At 34.7% G+C, this 12522-nt stretch overlaps 1 long non-coding RNA gene across 1 annotated transcript in view; it reads left to right on the top strand.

Annotated features, from left to right (window-relative positions):
• Positions 1-12522, top strand: part of LOC143267464 (uncharacterized) — a 178432-nt gene that overhangs the window by 130841 nt on the left and 35069 nt on the right. Inside the window, exon 3 of the long non-coding RNA XR_013042603.1 lies at positions 6866-7027. This is a non-coding gene — a long non-coding RNA (uncharacterized LOC143267464). The remainder of the gene's footprint in view (positions 1-6865; positions 7028-12522) is intronic.

The raw sequence follows: 12522 nt of genomic DNA, 5'->3' as shown, positions 1-12522 counted from the left end.
CTCCTTCAAGCAAGGTTAATTTAGAGCTTTTTGGGCTTCAGAAGCATCCATAAATTAATTTCTACAACATATAACATTTTCATTAGCTCTTTCAGGATAAAATTTGAATGTGATGTGCATAGAAATCTTACAGTCTCTCATTTTCTACTCAAGAATGAGAGTGACATACAGAATTGTTTCTGTTTTATCTAATATCTATCAATTATCAGTGTTACTAAAATATATGAGTTTGTGGGTGTGTAAAACAATGATGTGTGTGCAAACTAAAAACTTCTTTTTCTGGCTTTTCAAAATATCTTACACTGTTCATTTACATAAAGTTGTTTGTTTTCTTACAGAATTTGCTGTAATCTATTGTGACTTACTTCTCTAAAACTTATTGTTTTCTAGTGGATAATTACATTAATTTTACAACTAATTTAACTGCATTTTCTAAGTTAACTAGGTTTTTTTAAACAATGCAGTGGTTTTATACTAAAAATTATTACTGACTAACCATCTATATTTAATAATCTTCAACTTGGTTAATTAATATTAAAATATGAGTAGGATTTTTTAAAAAGCTTATTAATAATACAGTAACATTTAACACAAATGGTGTTTCTTTAATGCAATTAGTTTACAATATACTTCAAGATCTTTAAGTTGCTTAATCACTTATGGCATAGAATCCTGAGTGTATAATTAGGACAGAATATGAAATCAATTAAAAAATATTATCAATTAATATTACTTATTACTTATACCACTCAAGTTATTCCAATAGGAGATCATATAATTTTTCATCTCATGAATTTCTTTTAATACATACTGGCATGTCACATGCGTGTAAATACATATGATTCTGCATTCTCTTTCATTTTGCAATTCTCTGATACTCGTAATAGAGGCCATCCACACTCTATTGATTCCTAGATGTGTCACGATGCCCCACACCAGGCTTTCTCGATGTAAGGACATCTTATTCATTCTTCTTTAGATCTGAGATAGACCTCTAAGCACAGATGCAGTTCTTTTATTGCAAGATTTATACTTGACTCCCCTCTTGATGCTCATGAACTCTAGTGAACTTGTCAGGAATCACAGTCGTTTAACTAACTTGGCCTGCCTTGGATCTGTTCTGACTATCTGTGCCCTGTAGGCCACATTTCTGACTATAGCCCTCACTTTGTATTGACCCTGACACCCAAACTAAGTCAGCCCCATACAACATGTTCTTCAAAGTTTCCCCAGAATCACAATTCTAGGGCTGAACTCTGTAGTAGAAGAAATGATAATATATCAGTCATTTCTTTCATTATAATGACAAGCACCCAAGAGAAAAACATCTGAAAGAAGAAAGACTTATTTAGCCTTGCATTTTCTGTTTCATTAGTCTTGAGGTGCAAACATCACGGTAGCAGGAGCCTGAGCCGGAGGAAGCTCATTTCAGGGTACTCTGAAAGCAGACACAGCGGAAGAGCACAGGGAAGTAAACAGTTGCAAACATCTTACATTCTACAGCTCAGTTCATCTCCTAAGATTCCAGTGAATGAATTATCTAGAAATAAAAAAAATAATAATAAAGATCACGCCTTCTGGGAGAACAATGTCTGTTGATGCTTATCGAGATTATTCAAGTTTATTTTCATAATAAAAATGTAATTTGTAACAAATTTTGGTATTTTTTGTATATTTCATACCGATGAGCATGTTTTTTCATACATCTATATATTATATAATACATCTATAAATATGTATCACACATGTTTATGCTCCTCTACTGACTTCCTAAAAGGAAGTCTTTCCTAAAGAGAAGCCAAAGTCAGAAAAAAACATACTGCAAAATTTTTCAGATAGGAAAATAGAATACTTAAATATAGCTAATAAATAAGATTTACTATAAGCCAGTTTCAATAGGAAAGATGACAATGTTTGAAGAATATTTTAATATAAATAATAAAAATAGAATTAATGAGCCTAAAAATATTACAGTGAATGACTAAATGATATTTGTTGAGCATGGTTAAAAAAAGTAAGAAATAATAACATGAGCAATAGTATATTACAATAAAAAGTGAAATATAATGCATATTAAGCTGAAATGAATGTGACTTAAAACATAGGAAAAATTTAGATATCTATACTCACAAGATGATGCTACCACAGTATAATGGTGGAAATATAGCAAGAGCTTTGAGAAATAACCATATCTGAGTTCATGGTTAGAATGCAATTAAAAGTTTATAAATATTCGAGAACATAATCAAATTGAACTATGGTAAAATTGCTTTTCCGATTACGGAGTCTCTAAGACTTCCAAAGTCTAGCCACTTGGGGGGGTTAAAGTATGCTAAGATGTCTATCTAATGTGATTTTGAAGTTCAAAATGAGGTTTTAGAAGTTTGAAAATAAAATTAGCAAGTAAAATCAGTGCATATATAATGGAGCCCCAGAGACTTAAGAATCCGTAATGGAATAAGATCATAATTGCCTTTCCTTGAATATTTTATACTTTTATGTCTATTGCAAGTGTCCTATTAGAATCACACAATTTCATTTTCATGTTATTGGATTATTTCTACTCAGTGGTATGAATAAACTCAATTTCTATTAGTTTGGGCAAAAAGTGTAAGTAGGCCATTTTCAATAATGTACAGATTTGTTTTCATTATGTTTCTAGCAAGTATCTTTTATCATTTATTTTTTTAAATAGTAGAGACTCTTTATCAAGTTTGAGTAGTAACATTGTGAGCCTCTCATGCAGATTTTCATCCTACATCCATCATATTTCAGCTAATTTTAGGAATATAAGGGAAAATATATTGATATTATGTAACAAAGAGCTTACTCAGGATCTTGGTATTCCTGTTGGGAAATTCCTCCCATCTGCTGCTCTGATGAAGTACTTAACATTTAACTTCCACATTTAAATTCAAAATGGACAGCTAAACACATTCATGGATGTAAAAGTTACAAAAATAAATGCAGATGCCTAAAATAATACACATGCAATTTTGATCAAAAGACTTATAGCCAAAACAACTTACTGGCTTTTTTATTATTCATATTTATAAATAATTAGAATTTCTGGATGTGGTTTTTTTTTTGCTTAAAATGCCACATAAACACAAATTTAAATTGTATGTTTTTATGAAAAAAACACTTATTTATCCCATAGATTATAAAAATACACATTAAAATTGGGTAGACACAATACACATTAAAATTTACTAAAACCAAGTATACAAAATTCATTAGTAAAGTATTCCTTGATATCAGTTCATAAACAGTATTAACTGAAAGTTATTTTTTGTAATACTGAAGTACACTTAGGTGTATAAGCACACAAAATGTACGAAGTTGAGTGACCATGTGACAGTTATAATTATGGATTAGATTTATAACATCCCATAATATTGCTGGGTAGTTATTACAATTAGTAATTAATTCAAATTATATATGTTTGCAATTCAAAACTAGTCTCTAGAAGAATTAGTCTTGAGATCAAGTTTTTATATATGCATATTATAAAGTTTTATATAAAAATATTACATATAAAGGCCACTGTGCCAATCACTGGTAAAGCCCTTACTCTGAGACCCAAGTATCTGATTTCAGTGTCCAGAGCCCACATGCTGGAAGGAAAGAGAAATCACTTCGAAGCAGTCTTCTGAATTTTTTTGTGAGCATTATGGCATATTCATACCCTGGTGTGTTTGCATCTCAACTATTAACAAAGTAAGTTAATACAGGTGAAAAATACTGGAAATAAATTTTAGCACACTTAAATTTATGGTGAAAATCAATTTTAAAAGTGATTTGGACAAATTTTTATTTATTTTAAGTCTATTTCAGTTCCTGTTGCAATCTTATAATTTCTGTGAAGTATGTTCATAATCAAATTATCTCTTAATTTATTAATTCCTACTAAATATTTTCCCTTTAACACCCATCCCCCCTATGTTATGTATATATTTCCCTTGAAAGTATTCTCTTTTGAAATAGATTTTGACCATAACAAAATTGTGACATTATTCAGCATCACAACATGAGGTTTAAGAATTGAATTTGGAGCCCAGTGGTGGTGGCGCACACCTTTAATCCAAGCACTCGGGAGGCAGAGCCAGGCAGATCTCTGTGAGTTCGAGGCCCTCCTGGTCTATAGAGCCAGGACAGGCACCAAAGCTACATAGAGAAACCCTGTTTTGAAAAACAAAACAAAACAAAAAATGAGCAGTGGTGGCGCACGCCTTTAATCCCAGCATTCGGGAGGCAGAGGCAGGCAGATCTCTGTGAGTTTGAGGCCAACCTGGGCTACAGAGTGAATTCCAGGAAAGGTGCCAAGCTACACAGAGAAACCCTGTCTTGAAAAAAAAAAAAAAAGCAAACAAACAAACACTCAAGAAAAAAGAAAAAGAAAAAAAAAAAAGTATTGACTTTGGCCAGAGTTATGTGTTGTTTGACCCAAACTGGAGTATGGGAGTGCTACCTAGAGCACTTGTGCTCGCTATAAGTACAACTTAAAGTTAACAGTTGTCAGATATTATTATTGTTGTTGTTGTTGTTGTTATTGTTATTGTTATTTCATCGATTTTCAAACTTGCCCATTTATATCGACACCAAGATTAACCCATATTACTAAGGAGGGAACAGGGAAAATATGAAAACTGTGTCTCAGGGCCTTTGAGACACAGTTCTGTGCTTAAGAGTCCTAAAAGACGAGTTAGAGCCTAATCCCCTGGCTTAACATCCTTTCGACAGCCTGTAACTTGATGTCCAGGATATTGGACACCCTCTTCTGGCTTCTGCAGGCAGGAAAATGCACATACACAAATCTCACACACTGAAGAGGACCCACGCACAGCAGCGGCTCCCTCCTGGACCCCCAGATTCGGCACAAACTTCATCCAAACATCTGTTTTCACAGAGAGATCCCGTTTTTATGAAGCTAGAAAGCGAAGTTAGTGACTGCTTTCTGACTGGGGCAGAAAACAACAGGAAACGATCTTGCAGGTTTAGTTTTTAAGAAAAAAAGCAGGGGAGGTCTCTGTTAGAATGGCTAGAACGCGGTGGTAAAAGAGACGGGAGACAAGGGAGAAGAAGGGGACATGGGAAGGGTGTTTGTTTCAGAGGAACAAAGGATTGCCTCTGGGTAGAGAGGAGACAGACACGGAACACAGACAAATGGTGATATATAAAGGAAAAGGGAGAAACCCCAAATTATGATGAGGTGTTTGGTTTTAATTGAGAACAATCATTAGGTGAGCCAAACAAGGCTTTTGATTGCTGAACCTCAATATTTCTATAGCTGTATTTTGGTTGTCAGCCTCAGGAGGAGGAAATATTCAAATAAGGGAATAGACCTTGATGGGTAACTTTAGGAATGTGATCTAATGGTTTTTGGCAAGGGAGAGGGAATGGGAGAGGAGGGGAAGGCCTTCCAGAGCCACATGCTCTAGTGGGCTAGTTTTCACACACACACACACACACACACACACACACACACACATACACACACACACACACATGCACAAGAAAAATAAAAAAAATTAAAAAAAAACTATGAAAATTCACTTATTGGCAAATACGGTTTAGATTCACTCCCTGATATACTTTTTAATGTTCACGACGTTATAGCTGTGTCTTTCAACCTGTGGCTCATGACCCCTTTGGGGGTGAAACCACCCTTTCACAGCAGTCATCTAAGGCCATCAGAAAATATAGACATTCATAACAGTAACAAAATTACAATATGAAGTAACAACGAAAATATTTTTTTTGGTTGGGGTTGCCACAGCATGAGGAACTGTATTAAAGGGTCACAGCATTGTGAAGGTTGAGAAGCACTGTTTTATAGAATTCAACATTCTGCTCAATTTTCTGTTTATTCTCCAGTTGTTATTTTACATTACATCAAGTTGATGTCATTTAAATAAATATGGGGGAAGACAATATGCAAAGTACTGATGCTGTTTTCATCACCACAGTTTATGACAAAGGAAATCACTGCAAGCCATTTCCCTCTCCGAAATATTTAGTATGTGGTAGAATAAAACCTTTAGGTAGAGTATTTTACTCTTTCTTTTAAAATGGCTTAGGAGCTTTTACTGTCATTATTTTCCTATCTCAATATAAATCTACTTTTTGGCAAATAATTTAAAAAATGAATGTTGCCTTTGTGATGACAATAATGTTAGTGCCTAATATAGTTCCTAAGTATATCTTTAAAAAGAAATATTCACATATGGGGTGCAGTCTAATTGTAGTATCAATTATAGAAGACAATGTAAGAATACGAAGGATACATTTATAAAGATGTTGAAATTGGCTCAGCTCACACTTGTACTAGTTTAATATTCTTCAGATATGAGTTTTTGACTCTGACAATGATATTTCCAGCATTTATATAAAAAGAGACAGTAATACACTGTGTGTTTTCTAAACTTGAATCCCTCCTTGCTGCGTCTCTGCCCATGTCATGGGAGATAATTGAGTACAACCAAACTGTACCATAAGCAATAATTAGTGTCTCAGAAAAAATGGAAGAGGCTTCTTTTTCTAGGAGAATCAATTAATAAATTCAATTGAGGTTTTGGTATTTTGAAAACGTGGAAATTTGCCAGGCGGTGGTGGCACACGCCTTTAACCCCAGCACTCGGGAGGCAGAGCCAGGTGGATCATTGGAGTTCGAGGCCAGCCTGGACTACCGAGTGAGTTCCAGGAAAGGCGCAAAGCTACACAGAGAAACCCTGTCTCGAAAAAAACCAAAAAAAAAAAAAAAAAAAAAAAAAAAAAAAAAAAAAAAAAAAAAAAAAAAAAAAAAAAAAGAAAAAGAAAACGTGGAAATTCTATTTTATTCTCTCTTTTTTTTTCTTTTTGACAGAGTCCGGGTCTCATGTAAGACAGGATGGCCTCAAGCTCATCATACTTTCCTGAGGATGACCCTGAACTTCTGATCCTGATACTTCTTCCTGATTACTATAATTACCTGGCTGTACCACTGTTTTGTTAGGAGGGGCTAGAATTAAACCCTGTACTCTTCCAAGTAAGCTGCATCACAAGCTTCTTTTTACATTTTTTTTGTGATCTCCATATTGGCATTGAAATAAATAAGGCAGGAATTGATGTTTAAACAGCTCTATTTGAGAGCAAATAGTCTCCCAAGAAACTGGTTTCTATTAGAAGAAAGAAGAAACATGCAAATATAATTAATGTACACATATTTTTTAATTAAAATGATAACTTATAAAATATAATTTATGTATTAATATGTGTTGTGTGACACTGTTCCCAAGGATACATGAATGAACAACTATTCACTTCAGATACAGAAACAGTGACAAAGCAAAGTAAGATACCAGTAAAGTACAACTTCATGAACCAATTGGAGTTATTTAAAGGAATATGGATGAGGGTTCATATATAGGAACAGGGATAACTCACAGGTAATTGTATTATAAAAGGTCTACCCCACCATGAACGATGGCTCATGAACTCTGAAACTCTGCAGCTGACTGCATGGCATACAAGTAGGTCATCAGGTGGGAGACTGTTTCTCTCAGGAAACTTAACTGTCCTGAGCCTCCTTCAGACAGCTCAGCTAGTATGTGTTTCCTTAAAAGTTGTTACTACTTACATAACCTTTTAGAAGGAGGGACTTTGTATGTGGTAAATTTCAGGGACTTCCTGAGACATTTTAGTTGTTTATTTCCTGGGTTTTGATGAGTCTCCTTGTTGAACTTATCAAGTCTTACCAAGCCTTGCTTTAGAGAGCGTAATGAAGTTTTGAGGCCTCATATATGCTCAAAATATTGTGTAGTGTCTTAGTTCACTTCCTACTGCATACAAAATATAGGACTCTCAGCTACTTCTCCAGTACTATGTCTTCCTGCATGCTACCATGTCCCACCATGGATGGAATGTAAAGTAAAATATGGACACAGAGAGAAGGAGAACTCTTGTTCTTTGCATCTTGATTATGGATGTGATATAAAGAGCTGCCTCATACTCCTTCTACCAGGACTTATTTACCATGAGGACTTTACACTGGAGCAGCAAATAAAATAAATGGTTCATTTCTTAGATCACTGAAGTAAGTAAGAAATACACACTGAAATAAACTGAACAAATGAGGTGAACGACTGCTACAATGAAAAATTTAAAATACCAAGTTAAGAAACTGAAGAAGACATTAGATAGAAGCATCTCCTATGACCATGGATTGGAGTGATTATTATTGTGAAAATTCCATACCACAAAAAGCAAATCTACATAGTTAAAGCATGCCTCATCAAAATTCTAATTTCACTTATCACAATAATTTTTAAAAATCTTAAAATTCATATGGAATCATGTTAGGCATATTAGGCAAAATATTACACCTCGCACATAGCCTTAGCAATACTGAATAAAAACTAGTGCTAGGTGTATTATCTTGCCTAATATGCCATAATATCATTTCAAGTTATGCTACAGAACCATAGTTATGAAAGCAGCATAGAACTGAAAATGTAACTACATAAATTAATATAATAAAATACAAAATTTAGACAAATGCCCATGAAGCTACAAACATCTTTTTAAAAAGAGTAACAATGTTTCACTTGTCCTTTATAAATTCCAAATATTTATAAATAATAGTGACTATATATGATAAAGAAAAATCTGTTTTCTATAAATATCCAGATATATAAAAGTATGCTTAATTACAAAAACGTTTTGCAAGTTACTTACAACTCACTTTATCTTCCTTACCTATTGTGTCCAGGAACATACAAATGAGTGTATACCACATAACTGGATTGCTTTATTCAACCTAAGTGATAGGTCATACTTCCCATAGCCCTTAAGGTTTAGGTCTTGATCCACTCTTTGACAGTGGTCCCTCCCATCAATTCACCTCTGGTCCTCCTTATTGGTGAGTTCAGCATCCTGGTAGATGACACATACAAATACTTAGCTTCACAGGTTAGTCCTACTAACCCACTCTATGGCAGTGATCTTGTCCTCCATCCTACTTCAGATCCTTACCTCATGATCAGGTTCTGTAATCACTCACTACTGTTAGTCATGGACTAACAATGCTCTAAGCCAATTTTGTCCTTTTAGTTTATTTTAAATATTCTTTTCCCAAAATAAGTCAGAAACACCAAGAATTGTGACTAAGAGTTTGCCTCTATATTTCCTCTTGTTTTCACTTTCTAGTGAATATGTAATTATTCTGTAGTTCATTGTACCCCATAATTATTCATAAACTTACATGTTTTTGCTTGATTACTCAAGTTTTACCTTCTAGTCCTTAGTCCTCCATGACAAAGGATCAGTTTGGTTCTTGCCTCCTTGAAAACATTAAATCTGTCACAAACTTTGCAACATGAATTTCTAAGGATCTCCTTAATATAAAACAAAAACAAACAAACAAACAAAGAAAGAAACAAAAAACAGAGCTAGGTATTAGGGTGAAAGCTGAAAGATTAGAAAAACAGAACAAGCCACAGCCAATCTCACCCAGCCAATTCTTCAGCTGATCCTGTATCTAGGAATCCTCAGACTGAAAGCCTCTGAGTCTTCACCCCTGAGGGTCTCAGTTGAATTGCTTAGAAGCCTCTAGTTCCTGGTCCTCATGCCTTATATACATTTCTGCTTCCTGCCATAACTTCCTGGGATTAAAGGCATGTGTCCTTCCTAAGCAAAGACACGCCATTTCAGGTGCTGGGATTAAAGGTGTATGCCACCATGCCTGGCTCTGTTCCCAGTGTGGCCTTGAACTCCCAGAGATCCAGACTGATCTCTGCCTCCTGAGTGATAAAATTAATGGTGTGTGTGCCACCACTGTCTGGCCTCCATGTCTAATTTAGTGGCTGGCTCTGTCCTCTGATCCCCAGATAACTTTTATTTATTAGAGCACAAATAAAATATCACCACAAACTTTTAGAAGCTTTGATCACTACTTTGAAATATATGGTTGCAGTTAAACTATGCATATTTTTGGTGAGTTATATACACTCTTAATAAAGGCAATCAGCATATACTGGAATCTTTCCTCTGTATTAGAGCACACAGCCGTATCAATCAAATATTCTATGCTATCTACTACAGTAACCAGATATAATATTGTAGACTTAGTCATTGGTTATACTTACCAATTAAGATCAATTTGCCTTCTCTAAAGAGAGAAAAGAGATACTACACAATTTTCAGTTAAAAGAATATTTTACAGACATATACCATATTTATTTAAAAGTGTGGGAATCTATTATATACATAATTTATGAATTATGTCTCAAAAGGCATACATTTAGAACATCAAAGATACAAGAGATAGTCAGAATTCACTTTAACCAGACACTGATGGGTTGAAAGTTTTGGGTATAAGAAAAAAGAAGTAAAGTAGCAATTATCAAGAGGAAGAGGAGGAAGAAGTGTGGAGAGAAATGAGTGAGCCTAGTCAGAAAAGCCAAACCAAACCAAACCAAAAACATCCAACAAAGCAAAAACCTCAAGTCCATGAGGACTCACTCCAGATGGGATTTCAGGAAACGAAAGTTTTCTTGATGATAGTCTCTAATTTCAGGTTGAATAAATGTCTCTTTGAGATGCTGTTGGATAACAAAATGCTCTAAGATTCATGCTTTCTTTGGATTTCTCCACCTGCAACATATTTCATTCCCAATTTAGAGGGCACTTTGGTAGCTATGATATAGAAAATGGATATTTGACAGGAGCCAATATCATACATGAGACAACAATACAACCACGTCAGGAAAGGGTGCCAGAAAAATGAATAGTATAGAAGAAAGAAATTATTAGTCACTTGGTTCCAAATGTATTGAAATCCTTAGGGAAAGAACCAGAATTCTGAACCTGTTAGGTGAACACAAAGAAAAAAGCAAAGGTAAATACTTTCTGAATAAGACTCCATTTGGGACACTATGTCAATAATTAACAAATGGGATTTAGAAACCAAAAAACCTCTTGCAAAAAGAGATGAAATGGAGCAAAGAGAAAAACCTACAGAATTGAGGAAAATCCTTAATATAACAGATTTATGTATTGAATAGAAAAAACAACTGAAAATCCTAAACAAGAGATGCCAACCGAATTATTAACTATGGTGGTAAAATGAACAAGCATTTCTCAAAAGATTAAGCAGACATGGCAGATAAACATACTGTAAAATGTACAGCTTTACTAATCCCCAGAAAATGAAAACCTAAATTACAAAGAGATTCCATTTAACCTCAGTTAAAATGACAATTAATTTTGACAAATCAAAGGTTTCTTATGTTTTTATATTTTTTTAAAAAAATGTATGGTTCATTTATTTGATTGCTTGTTTGAAAGAGAGACAAGAAAAGGACATGGAGTTGGGTGAGTGGGATAATGGGCGGATCTGGGATGAGTTGAGGAAAGGTAAATCATAATCAGAATATACTTTATGGAAAGGAAAAAAGTGTATTTGCCAGGGTCCAGCCTCAGCTCAGCTTCAGGTCCTGAGGTAAGAAATGGGTGTAAGCATAAGGAAAACTTCTGACTACCAAGTGGATTGCACTCAAGTGGCCCCTGAATAGCTGGAGCCATCTGGGGTTGCATGAACAGCTTTATTATTGGCTTCTATTTTTGACTTTAAGAAATACATTACAATTTAAGTAATACATAATGATCGTTATTGAAGCCGCCATTTTCCCCCTTTATGCTTCCCCAAATACACCTTCCCACTCCCTGCATAACCTTATTCTAGACGGGCTTAACTAAATATCCAGCTGACACATCCTGCTCTGTAGCACTTAACGTCAGCTGGCGGCTACTGTGGTTACACAGTTACAATGTAATAGACATGGGTACAGTGCTTTAAGGACAACAATATCCAAACACAGACAATTCTTTCATGTCTGCAAGATATGCTTTTATATAGTTCCCTTTTCTACAAGAGGGTCCCATGTCTCAATCTCTCTGTAAAAGGCAGACTTTGAAAAGGCAATCTTTTCTCATCTCATTATACCACACTTCTTTCACCAATATAAGTTCTTTTGTATGGTAAAGATGGATCTTTCCATCCCATATTATATGTTCCATTTTCTCCATTGGATAATATTATATTCGAGCACTGATTCTATATGCTTGGTGTCCAGGGAACTTTCTCTCAACAGTTGGCACTGTGTGTAATCCCGAGGCTTTCTCTCCTATTCTGTGTATGTATGCCTTACTCTCCAGAACTGTGATATGCTTAATATTCCAAGTGTCATTTTTTCATATGTATCTAACTATCTCTATTGAGTCAGAAAAGTTCCTAGTATTAGGAGTTACTAACTCCAAATAAGAGATTTGAGAAGCATTAACCCCCTGCTGAATCTTAGGGGAAAATATTTTAAAAAGAGCAGCATTTCCAGGGAAAATTACAGCTGTTGCCTGTGTGACTGACAATGTAAAAGTAAAAACCACCAAAAGAGTTGCCAATATAATGAGAAGAAAAAGAGCCCACAAGCTGTATGAATTTTGCAAATTCCCTACACTGTTCCATGCACTACTGGTCCTTGCCAA

The sequence above is a fragment of the Peromyscus maniculatus genome, chromosome 9 (genome assembly GCF_049852395.1).
Source record: "Peromyscus maniculatus bairdii isolate BWxNUB_F1_BW_parent chromosome 9, HU_Pman_BW_mat_3.1, whole genome shotgun sequence".
Classification (NCBI taxonomy): Eukaryota; Metazoa; Chordata; class Mammalia; order Rodentia; family Cricetidae; genus Peromyscus; species Peromyscus maniculatus.
This window is presented reverse-complemented; position numbering and strand designations above follow the sequence as displayed.